An 18474-nucleotide genomic window follows, 5' to 3' on the forward strand; every position below is an offset into this window, starting at 1 on the left:
GCCTTCAAACGGTTGGTGTGAAAGACTCTGGGAGCCTCCTTAGGTCTGCCTGAGTCCACCAAATAATTCACCTATACAAGTTTGCGCACAACCTTTAAGGGTCCTATCCATTTGTCCTGCAAGCCCCTCTGCCTTGTTGGCACCTTATCTAGTACAAGCTGGTCTTGAGTAAACTCATCCATGCTGGCCTTCTGGTCATGTCAAATTTTGACCAGACTCTGACCTGCTTTTAAGTTATCACTGGCTTCTGCCATCATTTGTGACAGTCCCCTCTGGTGACCTATCACATAGTCAGTCACTCTGACTGGTTCTGGGGAAGGAGAACTCTCCAACCCCTCCTTGATCAGTGCCAAGGTGCCTCTGACTGGATGGCCATAGAGAGGTTCAAAGGGACTGTAACCAACTCCCTCCTGAGGGACTTCTCTATAAGCAAAGAGAAGGCATGGCAGTAGAAGGTCCCACTTTCTTTAAAGGGGTTCCTCTAAAGCACCTATCATGTTCTTCATAGTACGATTAAACCTCTCTACCAGTCCATTTGTCTGTGGATGGTAGGCTGTAGAGAACTTGTTAGTGACACCACAGTTTTTCCACATGGCTTGCATGTAGTGGGACATAAAATTGGATCCCCTGTTGTATTTCACTTACTTAGGAAACCCTACTCTGGTAAAAATACGAAGTAGAGCCTTAGCCACAACGGGATACTAACAGTCCTCATAGGTACGGCTTCAGGATACCTAGTTGCATGGTCTACTACAACCAGGATAAATCTGTTTCCTGAAGACGTGGGAGGGTCAAGGGGACCAACAATGTCGATGCCCACCCTCTCAAAAGGAACACCCACCACTGGCAGAGGCACCAGTGGTGCCACATTCTTGGTTCCACTCTTGCCAGAGGTTTGGCAAGTGTGCCAGCTCCTACAGAATGTGTCAACTTCTGAACCCATTTTAGGCCAGTAGAACTATAGGGATAGTCTTTCCTTGATCTTTTTAAAACTCAAATGACCAGCAAAGGTATCTCATGGGCCAACTGTAGGAACTGGAGTCTGTTTGCTAGGGGCACTACTATTTTTTTGTAGTCCCCAATGATAGACACAGTCGGTTCCCTGTAGAAGAGTCCATCTTGCTAGCTCAGCCTATGCTTTCCAACTTGTTGCCCATCAAGTTGAGAAGCAGCCTGTTGTCGAAGCCCTTCGAGAGTAGGACACTCGCTTTGTCCTCTGCTGAAGTCTGCCCTGTTGGGTCCAACTTCTGCCAGTAAAGACTGCAGCTCAGGATGGTCAACATGGTCAATATCTGCAAACAAAACAGTGTCTTCCTCCAGATCTGATTCTTCAGAAGCTGGATCAACCACACAGGGTTGTACCTCACACTCTGCCTCAGCAAGTGGAGGAGTCACAGGTGTGACTTTGGACAATCTTGGGGATGTCCTTGTTGGTAGCACAGGGGTGCTGTCTGTCTTTTTCTTTGAGGTCTTGGGTTTCCCCTTTGCCTCTTTCTTTCTAGAAATAGCAGTGCGCAACTCCTGTGGAGTGGGAGTGATAGTCTCCTCTATCAACTCCTCTGGAGAGCCTCTCAAGGTCCTCTCCCTTGCAGGCCTAGTGAGCTCCTGTTTCCTTTTTCTGGGAGGCATGGGGGTACTGGACACAACTCCAAGAGTTTTCAGGTCATTGCCCAACATGAATCTCCCAGGCACTTCACTCTGCACACTAACAAGTATCTTGACAGTCATATCATTACACTGGATGAGAGCTGGTTACTGGGAAAGCATTTGCAGAGGGCCTCCAGCTAACTTGGCGAGGCGTTTGGGCGCCTTACCAACATCCTCCACCTTGAAAAATGATTCATCCACCACAGTTATGCTGGCTCCAGTGTCTCTGATGGCAGGGGTCTCCTGGACATTCACAAGAACACTATCTTTATAATACTCTTTAGTATTATCTGGGATAGAATTACAGACATCTATATTTCTGTTGTTCCCACAAGCCCAGGGACACTAAAGAAACACTAGCTGAGACTCTCATGGGTTCATCAGCCAGTAGGTGAAAGTTTCCACTTGTCATAGGTACTTCTTCCTCTGGGGAGAAGGCTATGGAGGTAGTTTGGGCCCCTGAAGGTTTACCCTTACATCTGGGATCCCCTTTCACATGGTCTGTTGACCCACAAACATAACATTTCCCAAATGTTTTGATGAATGGGGCTTTGTTCTGACTTCCATCTGGTTTGGGTCCAGATGGTGCACTAGCCTTATTTGGTTTCCCTTGTGGTTTACCCTTATGTTTCTGTTTCTGGCCCACTTTTGGATTGGATGTATTTGAATTATTCTTGTTGTCTTTCTTTGGCTGCTTTCCCTCATCCTTCTTCTAAGTTGCTCCGGAATCCTTGTGAGTAGCCCTGTTGGCAACCCACAAGTCAGCAGCCTTAGCTAACTTCTTTGGATCTATCTCCTTAGAATCAGCCAAGTGCTGTCTGAGCTCAGGAGAGCAGGCATCATAAATTGACTCCAACATAACAAGATTTCTCATACCTTCATAAGTGTTCACTCTGTAAGCCTTAACCCAACATCTAAGTTTTTCAAACCATCACACACCCATGTAGCCCGAGGGGTACCATCATGCATTTTGAGGGTCCTAAGCCTCTTAAGGTACTGGGAAGGGGTCTTCCCAAATCTAGCAATTAAAGCTAGCTTCACACACTCATAATCCATCCTATCCACCTCCCCCAACTCCATCACAACATCAGATGCAACAGTGAGTAGCCTAGAGAAGAGCCAAGGAAGTAAATGATTCCCTGTAATGTCTGGAATCCCATGGTTATATTCAAAGATGGCCAACCAATCCAAAATGACAAGCTTAACCTCATTCATACACACAATTTCTTTAGGCATACATGTTCTCGTAGGACTGGAAGACCTAGAAGACTCTGGGAGAGAAGCATTTTCAATAGACAGCTTTTTCATTTCTAAGGAACGGTTCATCTCCATTTCTCTGAGCTTAAGTTCTTGATGTTTTTGTTCAGTTTGAGCATTTAAACGTTTATATTCCAATTTAAGCTTCATCTTTTCTAGAGCAATGCATTCAGAATTGAGTGTAGGACGTCTAGGGATCCCAGTGGACAAATGTTGAGGTTGATTAGCAGATAAAGGAGCAGTGAGGCCTACATTGTGGGACAAACCTGTTTATCTAACTCATCAATAATATGATCCTTATCATTATCATCCACCTCATTTTCTACATTTGCTGAGGTGTTCGGTATTTAATACCCATCCTCCAGACTTTGTTTCTCTAACAACATTTCAATCAATTCAGACTTTTTGCCTTTAACAGAGAGATTACTTTCTCTACACAGATGTTTCAGATAATCCACAGTGTAACTAAGGAAGGTCTCCTGACTGTAGCATATCAGGCATGATTAATATTGCTTTTTAGTGATGTTTAGCCTTGTGGTTAGTTGATCCAAGGTTATAGCAGCACTCTAAGTGTAATCAGTATACTTGATCCTCACCGCTGTACACCAGTGTTAGGCAGAATTATATGTAGTACGATTTGGGAACACCACACACAATTAGAACTACAAGTGACAGTACAAATTCACCTTTGATAAAAGCCCAAACTACACAGTAAAGTGGTAGCGATGGCTGAGCAGCCAGACTTATCTCAAGAGTAAAGTGAGCAGCATCAAAAGTTACACAAAGGAAAGCAATTACTATGATTCAAACAAACACTGACTGAAAGTTTCTGAGTAAAAGAATATACATTTATTTATACATCAGTTATTAAACATTTCAGTAGAAAAATCACAATTCTAATACACTACACCACACCCAACACATTCTGGACAAGTTAGGCTCAAAATGAAGTGTGAGCAAAATGGCACTCCAGTAATAAAAAGGGAGGGAAAGACAAAGTTAGACAGAAGAAGAGCAGCACCAACAAGTAAGTAAACAGGGCAATCTAGAAAAAGGAACTACAGTGAGGAAATCAAATCAAGAGGCCAGGGCCAAAGTCAATGGACCAAAGTCTTTGCAGAGGATCACACAGTTCAGGGTAGTTCACGGTTAGGTCTTTGCCAAGCGTTCAGAACGAACTTGGTTGGACGAAAAGTTACTTTAAAGAATAGAGTAGGACAATCCCTCAGATTGGCGAAATATTACAATCACTTTCACCTCGATCTGACGAAACAAACAACCGGGTTAGCATAGTACCTTTATAGCAGAAGAATGCTGTAGCTGAGGCAGACGTTCCTGGCAGGTCCTGCAGGCTCACAGTTCCTGAAGTGACTGTCAGACTGACAAGAAGGCGAAAAACTGGAGGGTCCTGCACTGTCCAGGGAAGAAACCAGCAGCAGAGCAAAGCAACAAATAAAATGTGCGCTCCTGAAAACCCAAGCAGGCTCCATTCCTCCTGGATAACCGGTTCACAGTAGCTGTGCACAGCAAATTCAATCAGAAGAGGGAGGCCTGGCTTGCAGTTTGGCAAACTGGTTGTTCCCACCAGCTCAAGGGGAGAATATTCCTTGCAGATCTTCCCTGTCATTGAAGTTTGGAGATTCAGACCCGTAGCAGGGCTTCACTAGGAGGTTCAGTCATGGTAGAGGTCCTTTTCTGTCAGCTACTCTTCGGTTCTCTCAATCTAGTGGCGACTCTGCCTTCTCAGTCCCAGAGACTTGCCTTTTAAGCAGTTTTCCCCCATTCACCTAGCCTGGATGTCAATCACACAGCAGGGTGACTGTCCTGCCGGGACAGTCACCACTCCCAATCATACGAGAGTGCGACATGGGTCTCCAAGGAGACCCTGCCCTGGGAGTCTCAAACCCCTCCCTCACATCATGTCCCCCTCAGACATTCAGGCGCATAAGGAGGGCTTCTGTGCAGAAGCCTGCAAAAGGTCGGCGAACAAAGGAACAAACCAGGTTTGGGGCGCAGAGTAAAACACGAGAAAGACTTTTACAAAAAGAAATGGTGAATAAACCCAGCCAGAACGGTATAAAAATGTATATGGTCCAGCGGGTTTACGTTCAAGACTACCCAGATAGCCTAAAACAATACCAAGGCTATTTAGAATAACCGCGGTAGGAAAAATAGGTTAGTTACCACTGCCACCTGCCAAATCTTAATAAAAATGGAATGAAACAATGGTCCATGAGAAACAGACAAAAAGGGATAAGTATTAACCCTTTCCAGAACTCTATGTAAGATAGTTTGTACATGGTCTGTGAGTTTTAAAAAGACTAGTAAAGTCAATGGCAACTTTACATGTTCTGGGAGACAGTAGTCAGTCCCAGAAAATGGAGTCTGAGTTGGGAAGTCTAAAAAGACAACCCTGTGTCACTGCACTGAAGGTGCTGTGTAACACCGTAAAAAGATGATGCCTATGGAGTAAGTGAGGCTCCACAGTCTATGAACACAAGAACATGTTAAACACACACAGCAAAACACATGTAAGAATGGGAAAAAAGGCTCACACTCTTACCAGGTGAAAAAAATAAATCCTATAAATCCAGCAAAGCTGCTGAGGGACTCAGTAGGTAAGGGAAATTAGCCATTCTGGAGAATTCTCCCTAACATGGGGCAAGGACAGTGGCCCTGCTGTGTGAGTGACAGCCAGGCTGGAATGAATGGGGGAAAACTGTTTAAAAGCAGGTCTCTGGGACTTGGAAAGCAGAGTCGACCACTCTGACGACAGAGAAGCCCTTCAAGGTTAACGTCTTCCCTTGAGTGTGGTGGTCGAATTTTCATCAGAGTGCTGTTGAAAACCGGATAGCCAGAGGGAAGGAAACCAGCTTGTGGACTTTAAGGCACTCACACCTTAAACCAACGTCTTGCTACTGCTTTTGGCCTCATCCCTGGGCAGTGCAGGAACCTCCCGACGTCCTGCTTCTCGTCCCCACAACTGAAGCCCAGGAACAGCACGATCGGCTCGAACTGCCAGGAACAGCTGCCTCAGCTACAGCTTTCGTCATTGACAAGGTACTGTGCAAACACGGTCGAGAAATCTTTTCGGCAATCGAGAAAGTGCGTAAAACTTTCCTCAACTACGAAGGCTTGTCCTTCCCTAAACATTCGTCAAACTTTTTGCCTAGCCAAATCCTTTTAAAATCTGTGACAAAGACGTAACCGTTATATACCAGACCTGTGCTATCCTCTACATAAAACTCTGAACCATTGACGGCCCAGGCCTGTTGAAACTTAACCGTTATATACCAGACCTGTGCTATCCCATACATAAAACTTTGAACCATTGACGGCCCAGGCCTGTTGAGAAGAATTGCTGGTTGTATTTAACTGAAACCCTTTGCCCTGCCTATGAATGTATTTGAGCTGTCCATTCTTATGACCTTGTCTGTTCCCTCTTGTATTAAGTATCTGGAGTGCCATGTTGCTTCCACATCATTTTGGACCATTACTTGTTCATTTTTGTGGTGTATTAGTGTGTGATATTGTCATGACCACTGCTTCCAAGGAGTCAGGAGCAGCCCAACGCCCTTGGAAGCAGGCTCACAACATTCATTGCAGACGCCAGCAAGTCCCTTTAGGGACCTTTTGGGCCTTGTCCTGGCACCGGTGGTGCCAGGCTCATTGTGGGGACTGGTCCCGGCACAAGAAGCGCCGGGCTCATAGCAAATACAGAAGTGCTTGGGTGGACCTACCTGCAGCAGACCATGCTGCTTCCTTACCGACAAGATGATGTCTTCATCCTCTTCTGGCAGGAACTACTTTTCCTCTGGGTGGGGCTGGCACCACTCCCTAGAACTGGAACTCTTCTAGAAACTGGAACTCTTTTTCTTACCTGGGCGAGGCTGTGGAAGAAGACGCCTAAGCACTCCTGTGCACTATTTAAACCACACCCGATTGGTGCAACGTGCTTCGCGTTATTCTGCATCAGCAGCAGGACGCTCACCGTGTCAGCTCCAGGGAATCTTCCATTCTGGCTCCTGTGAATGCGAAATCTCCGGATTTACCTGATGAGAATCCAATCTTCAGTCTTCAGCAGCATCTGCAAAACAACAAAAACACAGATTAGCAAAGTCAAGGTCAGCGCTTCAACTTACCCGATCCACCGGAGTGTTTAAGGTATTTGCCGCATTCTTTCTCCGCCATCGAGCCCTGCAAAGACAAAAGAACATTGGTTAGTAACGTTCTGTTTCTGAACGGCTTACCTGTGCGACGTACGCTCCAAAGTCAGCTCGCACCGCACTCCGCCACCTGCAAGGCAAAAGAGAGACATTAAGGTGCGTTTAAAGGCCTAGAACAGACTTTCTACTTACGTGCCTTCATATGCTCCATCATCTTGTTCACTCTTCGGCACAAACCTGGGCATCATCTCCGGTGCCTTCATCATTCTCCATCTGAAAGGAAAAGACATTAAGGTGCGCATTAAAGTACTGTGGCATTCATTCTACTTACGTGCCTCCACGAACTTTGGCATTCTTTCGCCATCATTTCTTCTCAGTGAACCCTGCAGAAAAGGGACGTTAAAAGAGACATTAAGGACTTTGATATATGCAAAATACGCTCGTGCAATTAACGGCGGCATCGCTCTCTACTTACCCTCTGCAATCAAGAGGCTGATCCCAAATCCAGTGAAGTAACTGGCCCCAGAGCCCCTGCACAAGACGCAGGATGGAGAGCCCGGCATTCACCTATTTAAGGTGAGCACAGTTAGCAACCGAGTACCACGGGAGGAGAGAGTGTGGGGGTAGAGACTTCATCCAACCTTCCAGCTACTAATCCCCTGATTTTTCCACTTGTAGACATCTCACCCTCCAAGTCAAGCTTTCGGTGAGAAGGGGGCCAAACCAGGGAGCCAAACGAACCCTACGCCTAACATTGAAGACGGTTTCACCGCCCAGCCAAGACCCGATCCTCCGAGGGAAGCAGGTGAGCGTTACAGATATTGAGCTGCTTACGCTAGTGTAATGTTTTCTAACTGAGTGAGTAAATAAATGTATATTCTTTTACCAAGAAACCTTGAGTAAGTGTTCACTTGAATCACTGTATTGGTTGGTCCTTTGTGTAACTTGCTCTACTGCTCACTTAAACTCTTGAGATAAGTCTGGCTGCTCAGCCAGCGCTACCATTTTACTGTGTAGTATGGGTTGTACCAAAGGTGAAATTGTGCTTGCACTTGTAGTCCTAATTGCCTGTAGTGTTCCCCAAGTGTACTGCAGGTGATTCTGCCTAACAGTCTCACAATATGTGTTTACTAAGAATGTAATCAAAGTCCTTTCTCTCTCTTCTTCCAACCTCTTCTCCTTCTCTGACTGTTTCTACCTTCCCTTGCCTTCTCTTTACATTCATCGATGCCGTTTATTACCCCTCCTATCCATGTCTCTGACACAATTGCTATCTTGTCTTTTTTGCCGTGCATGACTTTTGCTCCCTGATGCTCCTCATCCACCTCTGTAAAGTTTGCTTGCACCCTATGCTGCGCTTCAGATTCTTCCTTCAATAACAATGGCCTTAGCTTGCTCACATGTTCTCCTCTCATACTGTCTTCATCACTATATGCTGGGGGCACATATATGGGGTTAGAATACCCCGCAGTGTCCTTTAATGGAATCCCTGTACAGTGGAGGATGGTTCACTAGTTTGGGGAAGAGGAGGGGAAGAGGATGGGGAGGAGCTATTGGTTGAGTGCCCACCCTGTCATGCTGGATAAGCATCTATGCTTTCTTACTTTGCGACACCTCTTCATCCTGAAACATTTTCCACAGCTCGAGTATCCTCAATATGTTCCATAATTGTTTTCCCTTGTTTGTGGCATGTAAATATGTGCACATGTGTTACAGCACCATCTTCGAATGAGGGCCGCTTAGGCTCTGGACCCCTTTTCCAGGTCCACAACACCATTTCACTTTATCTACCAATACAAAAGAACTCCCCTACTATTATACATTACCCCACAACAGGATGCTGGTGCCTTCAAACATAATCACAAATCAAAATACAGTTGTCTTCCTGTATATTTGAGGGATTCTTCATTGTATCTCTACGCATTAAAGAGGCTTAACATGTGGTCTTCCTCAACTCTTTTCGAAAGTATTCAATCTTTTATCATTGCTAATTCTCATAAATCAGTAGCACAGAAAACCCCCAAATTCCCAGTTTTAGCACACACTCTTCATACTCACATCCACAGATACTCTGAGGGTCTTTAGCATCAAGTCCCCTCTATCTGCCTGCTCCCTTTCATTCCCAGCGGGGCAGCTTGCAGGGATCTGCAGGGATTTCCATCAATGTGAGTACCTGCCAACCTCTCTTCTTAAGTGTGCTTTGTCTCCGCTTTCCACAAACCACCCTCGCTGTCTGAGGTTCTGCAGCAAGGAGCCCTCAATAATCCATAAATGTCTAGAGAACCATTCTCTGCTACCAAAGGTGCACCAAAGATCACGCAATTAGTCAAAATAATACTCAATGTAGGAGGACTCAGTTGCACGTCAAAACCCAGCCTTATTCAAACAATGAATCCTAGCTAGGACAGCATACAAGCATCTCATTCTCATAGCTCTCTACCTTTTCAATGATTACAAGCACATTTTGTTCCAAACCTACATCAACGATAATGTCACATTAAATTATCAGTCTACAAAACCTATGGGAATAGGGGCTGGTTAATGACTCAGACTACATACAAGATGAATAGAGGTGACTCTATTGGCCGATACATATTTGATATCCCCGTCTGGACCCATCTTATTAAATATACTCTTGCTGATACATCATTACAAGGACAGCTAATTGGTTGGCATTGTCCATCATAGGCGGTGTGGCACTTGGACATTATATTGGTTCGCATTTAGCTCACCAACCTTGGACACTGATGAGACATGAAGATATGAGCGGACCATAAGTCGGGGAAGAGTATTCCATAGTCTTCCATAATTCCAATCATAGAATACTCGTGGTCGTTCTGAAATGATGAGGCCTCTACTTTCCTTTGTACTTTACCTAGGGTGTCGTGTGGTGTCTGTATTTGTACCAACGAGATGCTGCAGGTGTCTTATCTTTGTTTGGCTCAGGATGAATAGCCAGTGTTCTTCATATCTGGATCCTGTGTTAGGGTACCATGTTTGAGACCATGTTTGAGAGTGGATGTTATTCTATTTATTAAGATTTTAGCTAATTCTGAGCTGCATGTTGTGTTCTTTATGGCCACTTGAGGAATGAGCCAATTGCTGTCTATAAAGTCTTTGGGCTTCACTGATTTTGCGCACCTGGACATCAATGGGTGCTTGTGCTCGTATTAAAATTGATTAACTACTACTTCCAAACCTGGAAATCATTATCTTGTCCCTGTGTTCTGTTTATCTATTACTCCCTTCCATGTTCCTGACCTTAGCCTGGGCTATGAGCTACTTCTGGGCTCTGCACGAAATACATCTGTTTTTGTAAATTCAGAATCTTAGGATCTGAGGCCCCGCACATTATATGACCTGCTGCAGCCTCTGCGTCAGGAAAATGCAGCACTTCTGTCTTCCTGTTTCCATATTGGAACCTACAGCTTCGTCTATTTATCCTGTACATCTGCCATACAATGATGTCCCTGCCCATGTATTCAGCAGCTTATATACCTATAATCCAACTGCCCTATCGGTGTAGGGAGTCCCTTTCATGGTACACTGGATTCTCTTGTTCCTTTATACTGTGTTGCATTATTTATCCGGCACACTATTTGCTCATTCTACAAACTACTTTAAGTCCTTGTGTTGCACAATCTAACTATTTCTTTATGGAAGATTGCATAAAGATTCACATTCGTTAAGCAGATTATTTCATAGAGCTCAGTTTAACTCATATTATCAACCAGTCCTAGGTTCATGAGGTGGTAAGACTGTCTCAGTCTTAACATTTCTCACCAATGCGGTAATGGGGCGTGGCCGGGGCAGAAGGTGGTAATGACGTATTCATCTGCTTCATCCCAAACTGGCTGGTAAATGTGTTTACTTGTGTTTGCCTATGAGCTACACTAGGTCACCATATCATATACACTGAATACCTGCACTGTGCATGATCATACATGTGTGACTCCATTAACTTTCTCTGTTTGGAAAGAAAATCACTCCAGTAGCATCAGGTAACTGTCAAATTTATTCATTCGATTTAAAAACAAACTGGTGTACCCAAGAAGGTCCACAACAAAGATTCAACAGACATTTTATTTATTTTGTTTTTGCATTTATTTACAGCGCACATAAACCAAAGGTATCTAGGCACTAGTTTCATTGTGGAAATGCAGGTTATTTATAACACACTCATTTATGTATTTATTTTTTTGCCTAGCACAGGTCCTGGATTCGAACCTGTGTTTGCTCAGCGGGTGCTTGCTTCCAAGACCAGCACATTGCCACAGAGCTATCCTACCATCCATGTATATGTTTTTCTACTTGCAGCTGTTAGATGTATAAAGGGACATGTTTGTTTGTCCCCACAGTATTTTGTATGTGAAACTTCTATTGCAGAAGCCGTGTATCTCACGTTAGTTTGGGTTGTTAGGTGTTGCTTTCGACACCTATAAAGCCCAAACCATTGCATTCCATTACTGATTCAAGTACAGATAGGTAGGATTGGCATATGACGAGGAACTCAGAGGAATGACATTTGAGGATGGACACACAGTGTTTAGGTGTTGTTTGGTTATGAGCCCACCCATTGCCTGCATATAGACATGCTAATCCCTATAGCCGTCCCCAGCCATTTCTAGCTCTCCCCACCCAAACCTCCCCATCATTGGAACGCTTGGAGCATTGCTACCTCCTTTAATGAAGGATATTAGTTGATAGTTGTTAGTGCAGCATGCTAACGTGCTGACATAAGGCTCAGGCTGTCTGTTTTGGACAGAGTAACCTATCACCATTCCACGTGCTTCACGGGCTACAGCGCCTGTGTATTAGAGAATACGTGGTTGTTTGCGTGATTTAGCAATAGATGAGGAGCGCAGCAAACCTTTCTCTGCAGGGCCCTGTTGCACCTTGAGCCTGGGTGGGAAGCGTGACCTGCTGTCTTTGTCCTCACTTGACAGTCGGGTCTGAATGTTGGAGACCTGCGGTAGCACTCTACGCAAGGAGTATGTGCCTTCCGCGTACCTCAGTGCCACCTGCACTTGTCTGTGCTTGGTGCCCAGTGGAAGTCTAGGGGCTGATAAAGTAAGAGGGCAACTTAGGTACTGTTATCATTGATGCAGCGCAAGCAAAGAGGCTTTTGTGTGTGGGGATAGGGGATGTTGGACACCCCATGTGCTTGACAAGTGCCTGCGGAGTGGAGTAGACTTACCTTCTTAAAATGCAGTTCCAAAGCCAATGCATACTTTTATTGGTTGTCATGCGCAGTATACCACTCCATACAACGTATTCTGCCTCTCGGCTCACTTCCGGAACTCCTGGGGTCTTTTAGCCCAGGGTTCTGATAGATAATCTTTTTGTGGGTGCCAGTGCCCTTGTCATCTATGCTAGCACCCAGATCAATGGTCTCACACTATAACTGTGATGTGACGACTCTGGAGAAATTTGACAAAGCAAAACAACAGATAGTATACACTATCATAGCTCCTCAAACAAATGAAGGCGCTTGTGGGTGGGTACTCCAAGAAAGACCATTCGGGGTGCTGCTAGTTAGCTTAGCCTTGCATTTGCCCCTGCTGTATCAGACCCACCCGCCTTTTCTAACCTGACACTCTACCCCTACCCATGCCCATTACATTGCTTCCTCTTCAGGGATCCCCAGTGGGTCTTTCTTCTCATTTATTCTAGTAAGTACTTTTCTGCTTTCTGGGAGAGTTTTATGAGAGGGGTAGGAGGGTGTGATCCTGGTACAAGGGGCATTGCCCTTAAGGGTATTGGCAACCAAGTCCTCCACATGTCTCGGCGCTGCCGCTGTCACCCAAGGGAACGTGTATTAGTAGTAATGTATTTTGTCACATTGCAGTATGTTAAAACCCCACACAAACCCTAACTGCAGCGCATTTCAATGAAATACTGTGCCATCTCTCCATAGAAACTACCTGCTGGAGTATGCTGCGCGTTGAAGCTTCGCACAGCTTCTCTGCCAGTTCACCTCTGTCCTGTCACATGTGCCCTTGCACTTGCAGTGTTACTTGAGGTCCCTCACTCATTGCTTTAGGCCGAGGTTGGACTCATCTGGTCAATACTAGCCCCATGTGTGCCAGCACCCTGCCTTTGGATATAAAGCAGCAGTACACTCAATTATTTTGTTCGGCTGATACTTGTATTTGATAGCATCAGCTGGATGTAGCGTGATTCTTTATTAGGTGGTGGGGCAAACCGTGACTTAAGTTTACATGACACTGAGCTGCAACCTCCAGCTCAGTGTCATGTAAACTGGAGCAAGGTGTCCCTTATTTGCTGTGCCAGAGGGAGGTTTGAGAGGTGTCCTCGTGTTTTAGGGTTTGAGGTAAGTACAATTTACCCGACATGACACATTTAGTGGGAACAAAATATTACCACATGTTGTGCTGTTGACTTATATACGACATCCGCCTACCATATTTAACGGTACTGTTCAGCCTCCAGCATGCACAGCTGAACACACTGACACAGGTACCATAAGTTTCTAGCACTGTGGTATATGCGCTGAGGCACTTCCTTGTTACCTCACCTTTATTTTTAAATAAACACAAGAGACACAATAAAACAATCCCACCACTTCTGTTTTCTTGCGATTATTTTCTTTTATGCATATATCATTTTTAAATAGATGTTGCAATACATATGTTACACAATCAACACTTTTGTAGAAAATGCATAAACCAGCTCGTACACAATGAGAACATATTTTTTTTCTTACCAGCACTTGGAACACGATGAGATTACAAAACGTGCTTTCTAAGAGAAGAGACACAAACATGCATGTCACAAGCCTTTTTCATTTTCCGTTAAATCACAGTGTGTGAAAGAAAAACAAAACAATGATTCAGCACTCCATACTTGCCCTATTTGCCTTTATCCATACTGACCCCACTGAAAGTACTGTCATGTTTAAATAATTTGCTGTTCCAATCTGCACTCATTTTACTGGCTGCCTCCATTGAAATTACTGCCATAGCATTTTACATATCCCTCAATTTCCAACTGCTGTGATCGCTTGCGATATCATAGCGGGAGGAATAATACTCTACTATACTAAAATACATGTGTCACAATAGTAATGTTCTTCTCTTTGAGAGCTCAACATTCTCCACTCTCCTTTTCCATAAACCATCAGAAAGATAACAGTTTAAAACAATAAAACAGTAATAAAAAAGACATGTGTATCTCTCATTGAAGAAATGTCCATATTTAAAGTAAAACTAAATAAATAAAATTAAATGTGTACATTAGCCCACATATGCATGTCTACATGTAATACAATAAAATAAAATGTGCACTCCCGACTGAAGTGTCCATACTGAGATGTCCATATGTAATCAAGAGAAAACAAGCCATGCACTACTGATTGAAGTGTCCACATTTAAATGTCCATATGTACATGGAAAGTCCGTATTCCAAAATAAACACCATACACTTTGAATCATACACTCACTACATATATACGCATCCCATGGAATAAGCAGTCTCTCCCACAGAATATAATACCAGCATGTATGTACAAAAAAGAAAACAAAAACAAAAATAAACAACATCCTTTGTCTACAGTCCAAGCCCATTTTGATGGAACACAGCACAGTAATATGCTCCATCAGCTATAAATGAGAATTAAAGCGAAACTGAAGACGAACAAGGCAAAAGATGATGTATTTTGAATTCCTGGAGCCCAGAATACATGTTACCGCTACACAGGATCCGCTTCCGGCGTGTCCAGTCCATCAGTCTCCGTGCAACTACTCCACACAATGTTCTCAACAGTAGAACTTCTTCATTCCGGCACTCCATGGAACCTCCTCCACAGATGTCATCTTTTTGGCATCTCAGGCTCCTTATCTTCACAACCCATTCTTCGGTCGAGGGGCTTTCCTGGGGCCTCCTGCCGTGGCATCCTCCAAGGGTCCAGCGCTTCAATGATCCGGCGCTGCCAGTGTAAGGAATTAGTCATCCCTAGAGCGAATAGAAGAGAAACAGATTAAGTACTTAGCACAAAACTATTGTCTATCCCTCTTCTGCTACAAGGCCTGAAACCAAACTGGCATGCTGATTAAACATCTTGGCTCCCTGGATTTGCCACTTTGGAACTTTCATCATTACACAAAATAAGACAACATTATGCAACAAAATAATTCCAAAACGCACCCCCTCCATAATATTTCACATCTTTAATATCCCTTGCCATTTCTCAAAAATTACTTGAAACCCATGCAGAAAGAAAAACCCTACTACACTCTAACAGGAGAGTCGAGCTTGATTCAACGCCAAATTATAAAGAGAAAACATGTTTAAACGTTACATTTGGCTCTGTTTATTTCTGCTTACCCACCAGACCATGTTTTTATTTACTCATGGAATCCTGTGTATGCTACCTTACACATGCTCTTGTGTCACTATGTTACCCATATCACATATTATTCTCTGTTTAATGTGAATGCTAGCGAGGCAACTGCTATCATTTGTTTACCGTAACTCCACTGTTAGCTTTATTTTTACTGCATTTATTATTTTCATTCAGACAGTCTCAACCTGCTCAAGCCTTTTCACCCAGTGCTTTGGGTGACATGTCTTAATCTGGTTTACATGTACCTAGTGCACAGTGGCCACTTCACCCACCTTCTTGATAATTTTATACACTACAGGGGAGATTGTGTCTATAATTTCAAATGGCCCTTGCCATGCTGCTAGAAATTTAGAGTTGTTATGTTTATTTTTCCCAAAGTGATACTTATGTACCTGAACACCTATCTTGTATTCTTTTACAGATGTTTTTCTATCATAATATTTCTTTACACTATTAGCAGCTCTCTGCAGATTCCGCTGTACAAATGCAAATGCATGTTGCAAGTGCTTCCTCAATTCCTCCACATATTTGTGAACTGTGGAGGCACTCACAAGTGTTTGCTTGTGTGTCCTGTACAATAATTGTTGTGGCAATACCATTTTTCTTTCTGTCAATATCTCATCAGGGCTGATGCCTGTTGCTTTGGCGGGAGTCAATCTAATGGCCATTAATACTAAAGGCAACCAAAGATCCCAACTGGAGCCTGCCTCAGCTACAAGTTTTTTTAGTATGTCTACTATAGATCTATTGTTTCTCTCAATTGCACCTGATGAAAATGGTTGATAAGAGATGTACATTTTCCTCTCTACCCCCGATATCTGCCACACCTTGCTCATTAAGGCACTAGTAAAATGACTTCCCCGGTCTGATTCTATCCTTTGGGGTAAACCAGACCTTGAAACTATGTGATTTACCAATAATGCGGCCGCTGTTTGCGCACTGCAATCCGGTGCGGGAATACATACCACCCATTTAGACATCAGACACACAACAGTTAATAAATATTTATTTCCCCTGGCTGATCTTTTTACAGGCCCATCATAGTCGATTTGCAAATCTGACCATGGAAGGGTCAGATCTCTTTTCATTAATGGAGCCCTATGCATAGGTGAAGCAGGCTGACACTCTGCACATACCAGACACCCTCTGGTGTACACTTTAACATCTTGGGACATATGTGGCTAGTACGCATAATCTTTCAATATTTCCAAAATTTTCTATGAAGCTCTGTATCCTGCAGTTATTGCATCATGTGCATGGTGTAACATCAGTCCTCGGAATAATAGATGTACCACCCATTGTATTTGACCTGTTACGGACTCCCTAATCATCAAACCATCTTGTAGTCTAATTCTCTATTTGGTTTTTACCAACACTCTCAACTCTTCCTTTCCTTTGCAAACGTTTCCAGATATAGGATTTTGTTCTGCATCTACCAAATGATTATAAAACAGGCCTAAAATTGTGTCTTCTTTTTGTGCTTTGATCAAATCATCATCCGGGATGTCATAACTCCATTGCAATACAGGCTGTTTGATTTCTTTTGGAGATTTGGAGTGTGTGATCGCATCTACCTGCATTTCACCCAGTATGTGTTCGATGGGAAAAAACTCTCCCATGACTGCACCAATTTTGGCCAATTGAACTGCTTTGTCATTTCCTGCCTTGTCCTCTCCTGGTGCTTTTAAATGGCCCTGGATTTTCCTCCAGTGTGTTATTAAATCATTTTTCGACACTAATTTGTCTATGGCTTACATCATTTTCCCATTTTTAAGGGGTTTCTTATTATATTTGAGCATCCCTTTTGCCTTCCAGCCAGGTAAATACTCTACAAAACTATTTCACTCATAATCAGAATCAGTCACCAAAACTATCTCTTTAAATTTACTTTCAACTGCGGTAAGATCCGCCTTATGAATGGTAGCCAGCTCTGCTATTTGGCTACTCCTATCTCCAATTCTCAGGCTCGCTCTTGGAATATTGTCACATTTGAACCAAATATTTCCTATTCCCGCCACGAGTTGCCTTTCTTCATTATTTTCCACATGATATGCGTGTTCACCCGCATACAGTGTTGGAAAGCCTCCACACACCTCTTCATTGAATGCTTTGTGTGGGGATTGTTCAGATGCATTAAAATTGGTCTCTATTTCTGTTTGATCAGGAATGCATTTAGCTGCGCAATCATGCAGATCTGCCAGCCCTTGAGCAAATGTGCTCTTATTATTTTGACTATGTTTTACTTCTACAGGGAATCCTTGCAATGCCAATGTCCAGGAAGAAATTCGGGACTGTGCCAAATTACCTGATCTCATTCTTTTACTTTGCGAAAACTGCAAAGGTTGGTGATTTGTTTCAATAATTACTTTTTCTCCCTGAATGATGAGACAGAAATGCTGCCATGCCCACACAGTGGTCAGAAGAGCCTTTGCACATTCCCTGATTTTAGTTTCAACCTGAGATAATGCCTTGCTCGCATAGGCAATAGTTTTGTGATTTAAATCATGCCTCTGAGATAACACGATCAGGGATTATCCTGGATACCTCGCTGTTTGTCTACTTTTCCAGAAACAGATTTTCCACACCATTTGTGTTTTTGTGATAAATGCAAAGAACATTTGTATTCATCAGTTTGTTTGTTGTTTGGGCTCATGGTCCCAATTAAGGTCAGCCGACACGTGTTCTGACCCATGGGTATTTATCAAGGCCAGTTGTGAAGGTTAGTTGCCCCTTGTGGGGTCCTGGGATGATATGTGCGGTCAGTCTTGTCATTCACAGCTCGTCTCCTCATTGGGCCCTTGTTCTACATATTTCCGCAGTAGTGCGTCCTCAGATCACTGACCGAGGATGCACTGACGCCTTCTTTCAGTTTAGCCATCGCTTCACATTGCTCCTTTTTGCATTTCCATGGTACACTCTGCTTCAGCAATCTGGTTAAGAGTTGAGTGATCTCTGCGTTATTCTCAATAAACTTCCAGTTATATCCTCTCATCCCTAACAAACTCTTCAATCCTTTCAAATTAGTAGGAATCTTCAGTT

This window comes from Ambystoma mexicanum, chromosome 11 (assembly GCF_040938575.1).
Source record: "Ambystoma mexicanum isolate Mex_15411 chromosome 11, UKY_AmexF1_1, whole genome shotgun sequence".
Taxonomy (NCBI): domain Eukaryota; kingdom Metazoa; phylum Chordata; class Amphibia; order Caudata; family Ambystomatidae; genus Ambystoma; species Ambystoma mexicanum.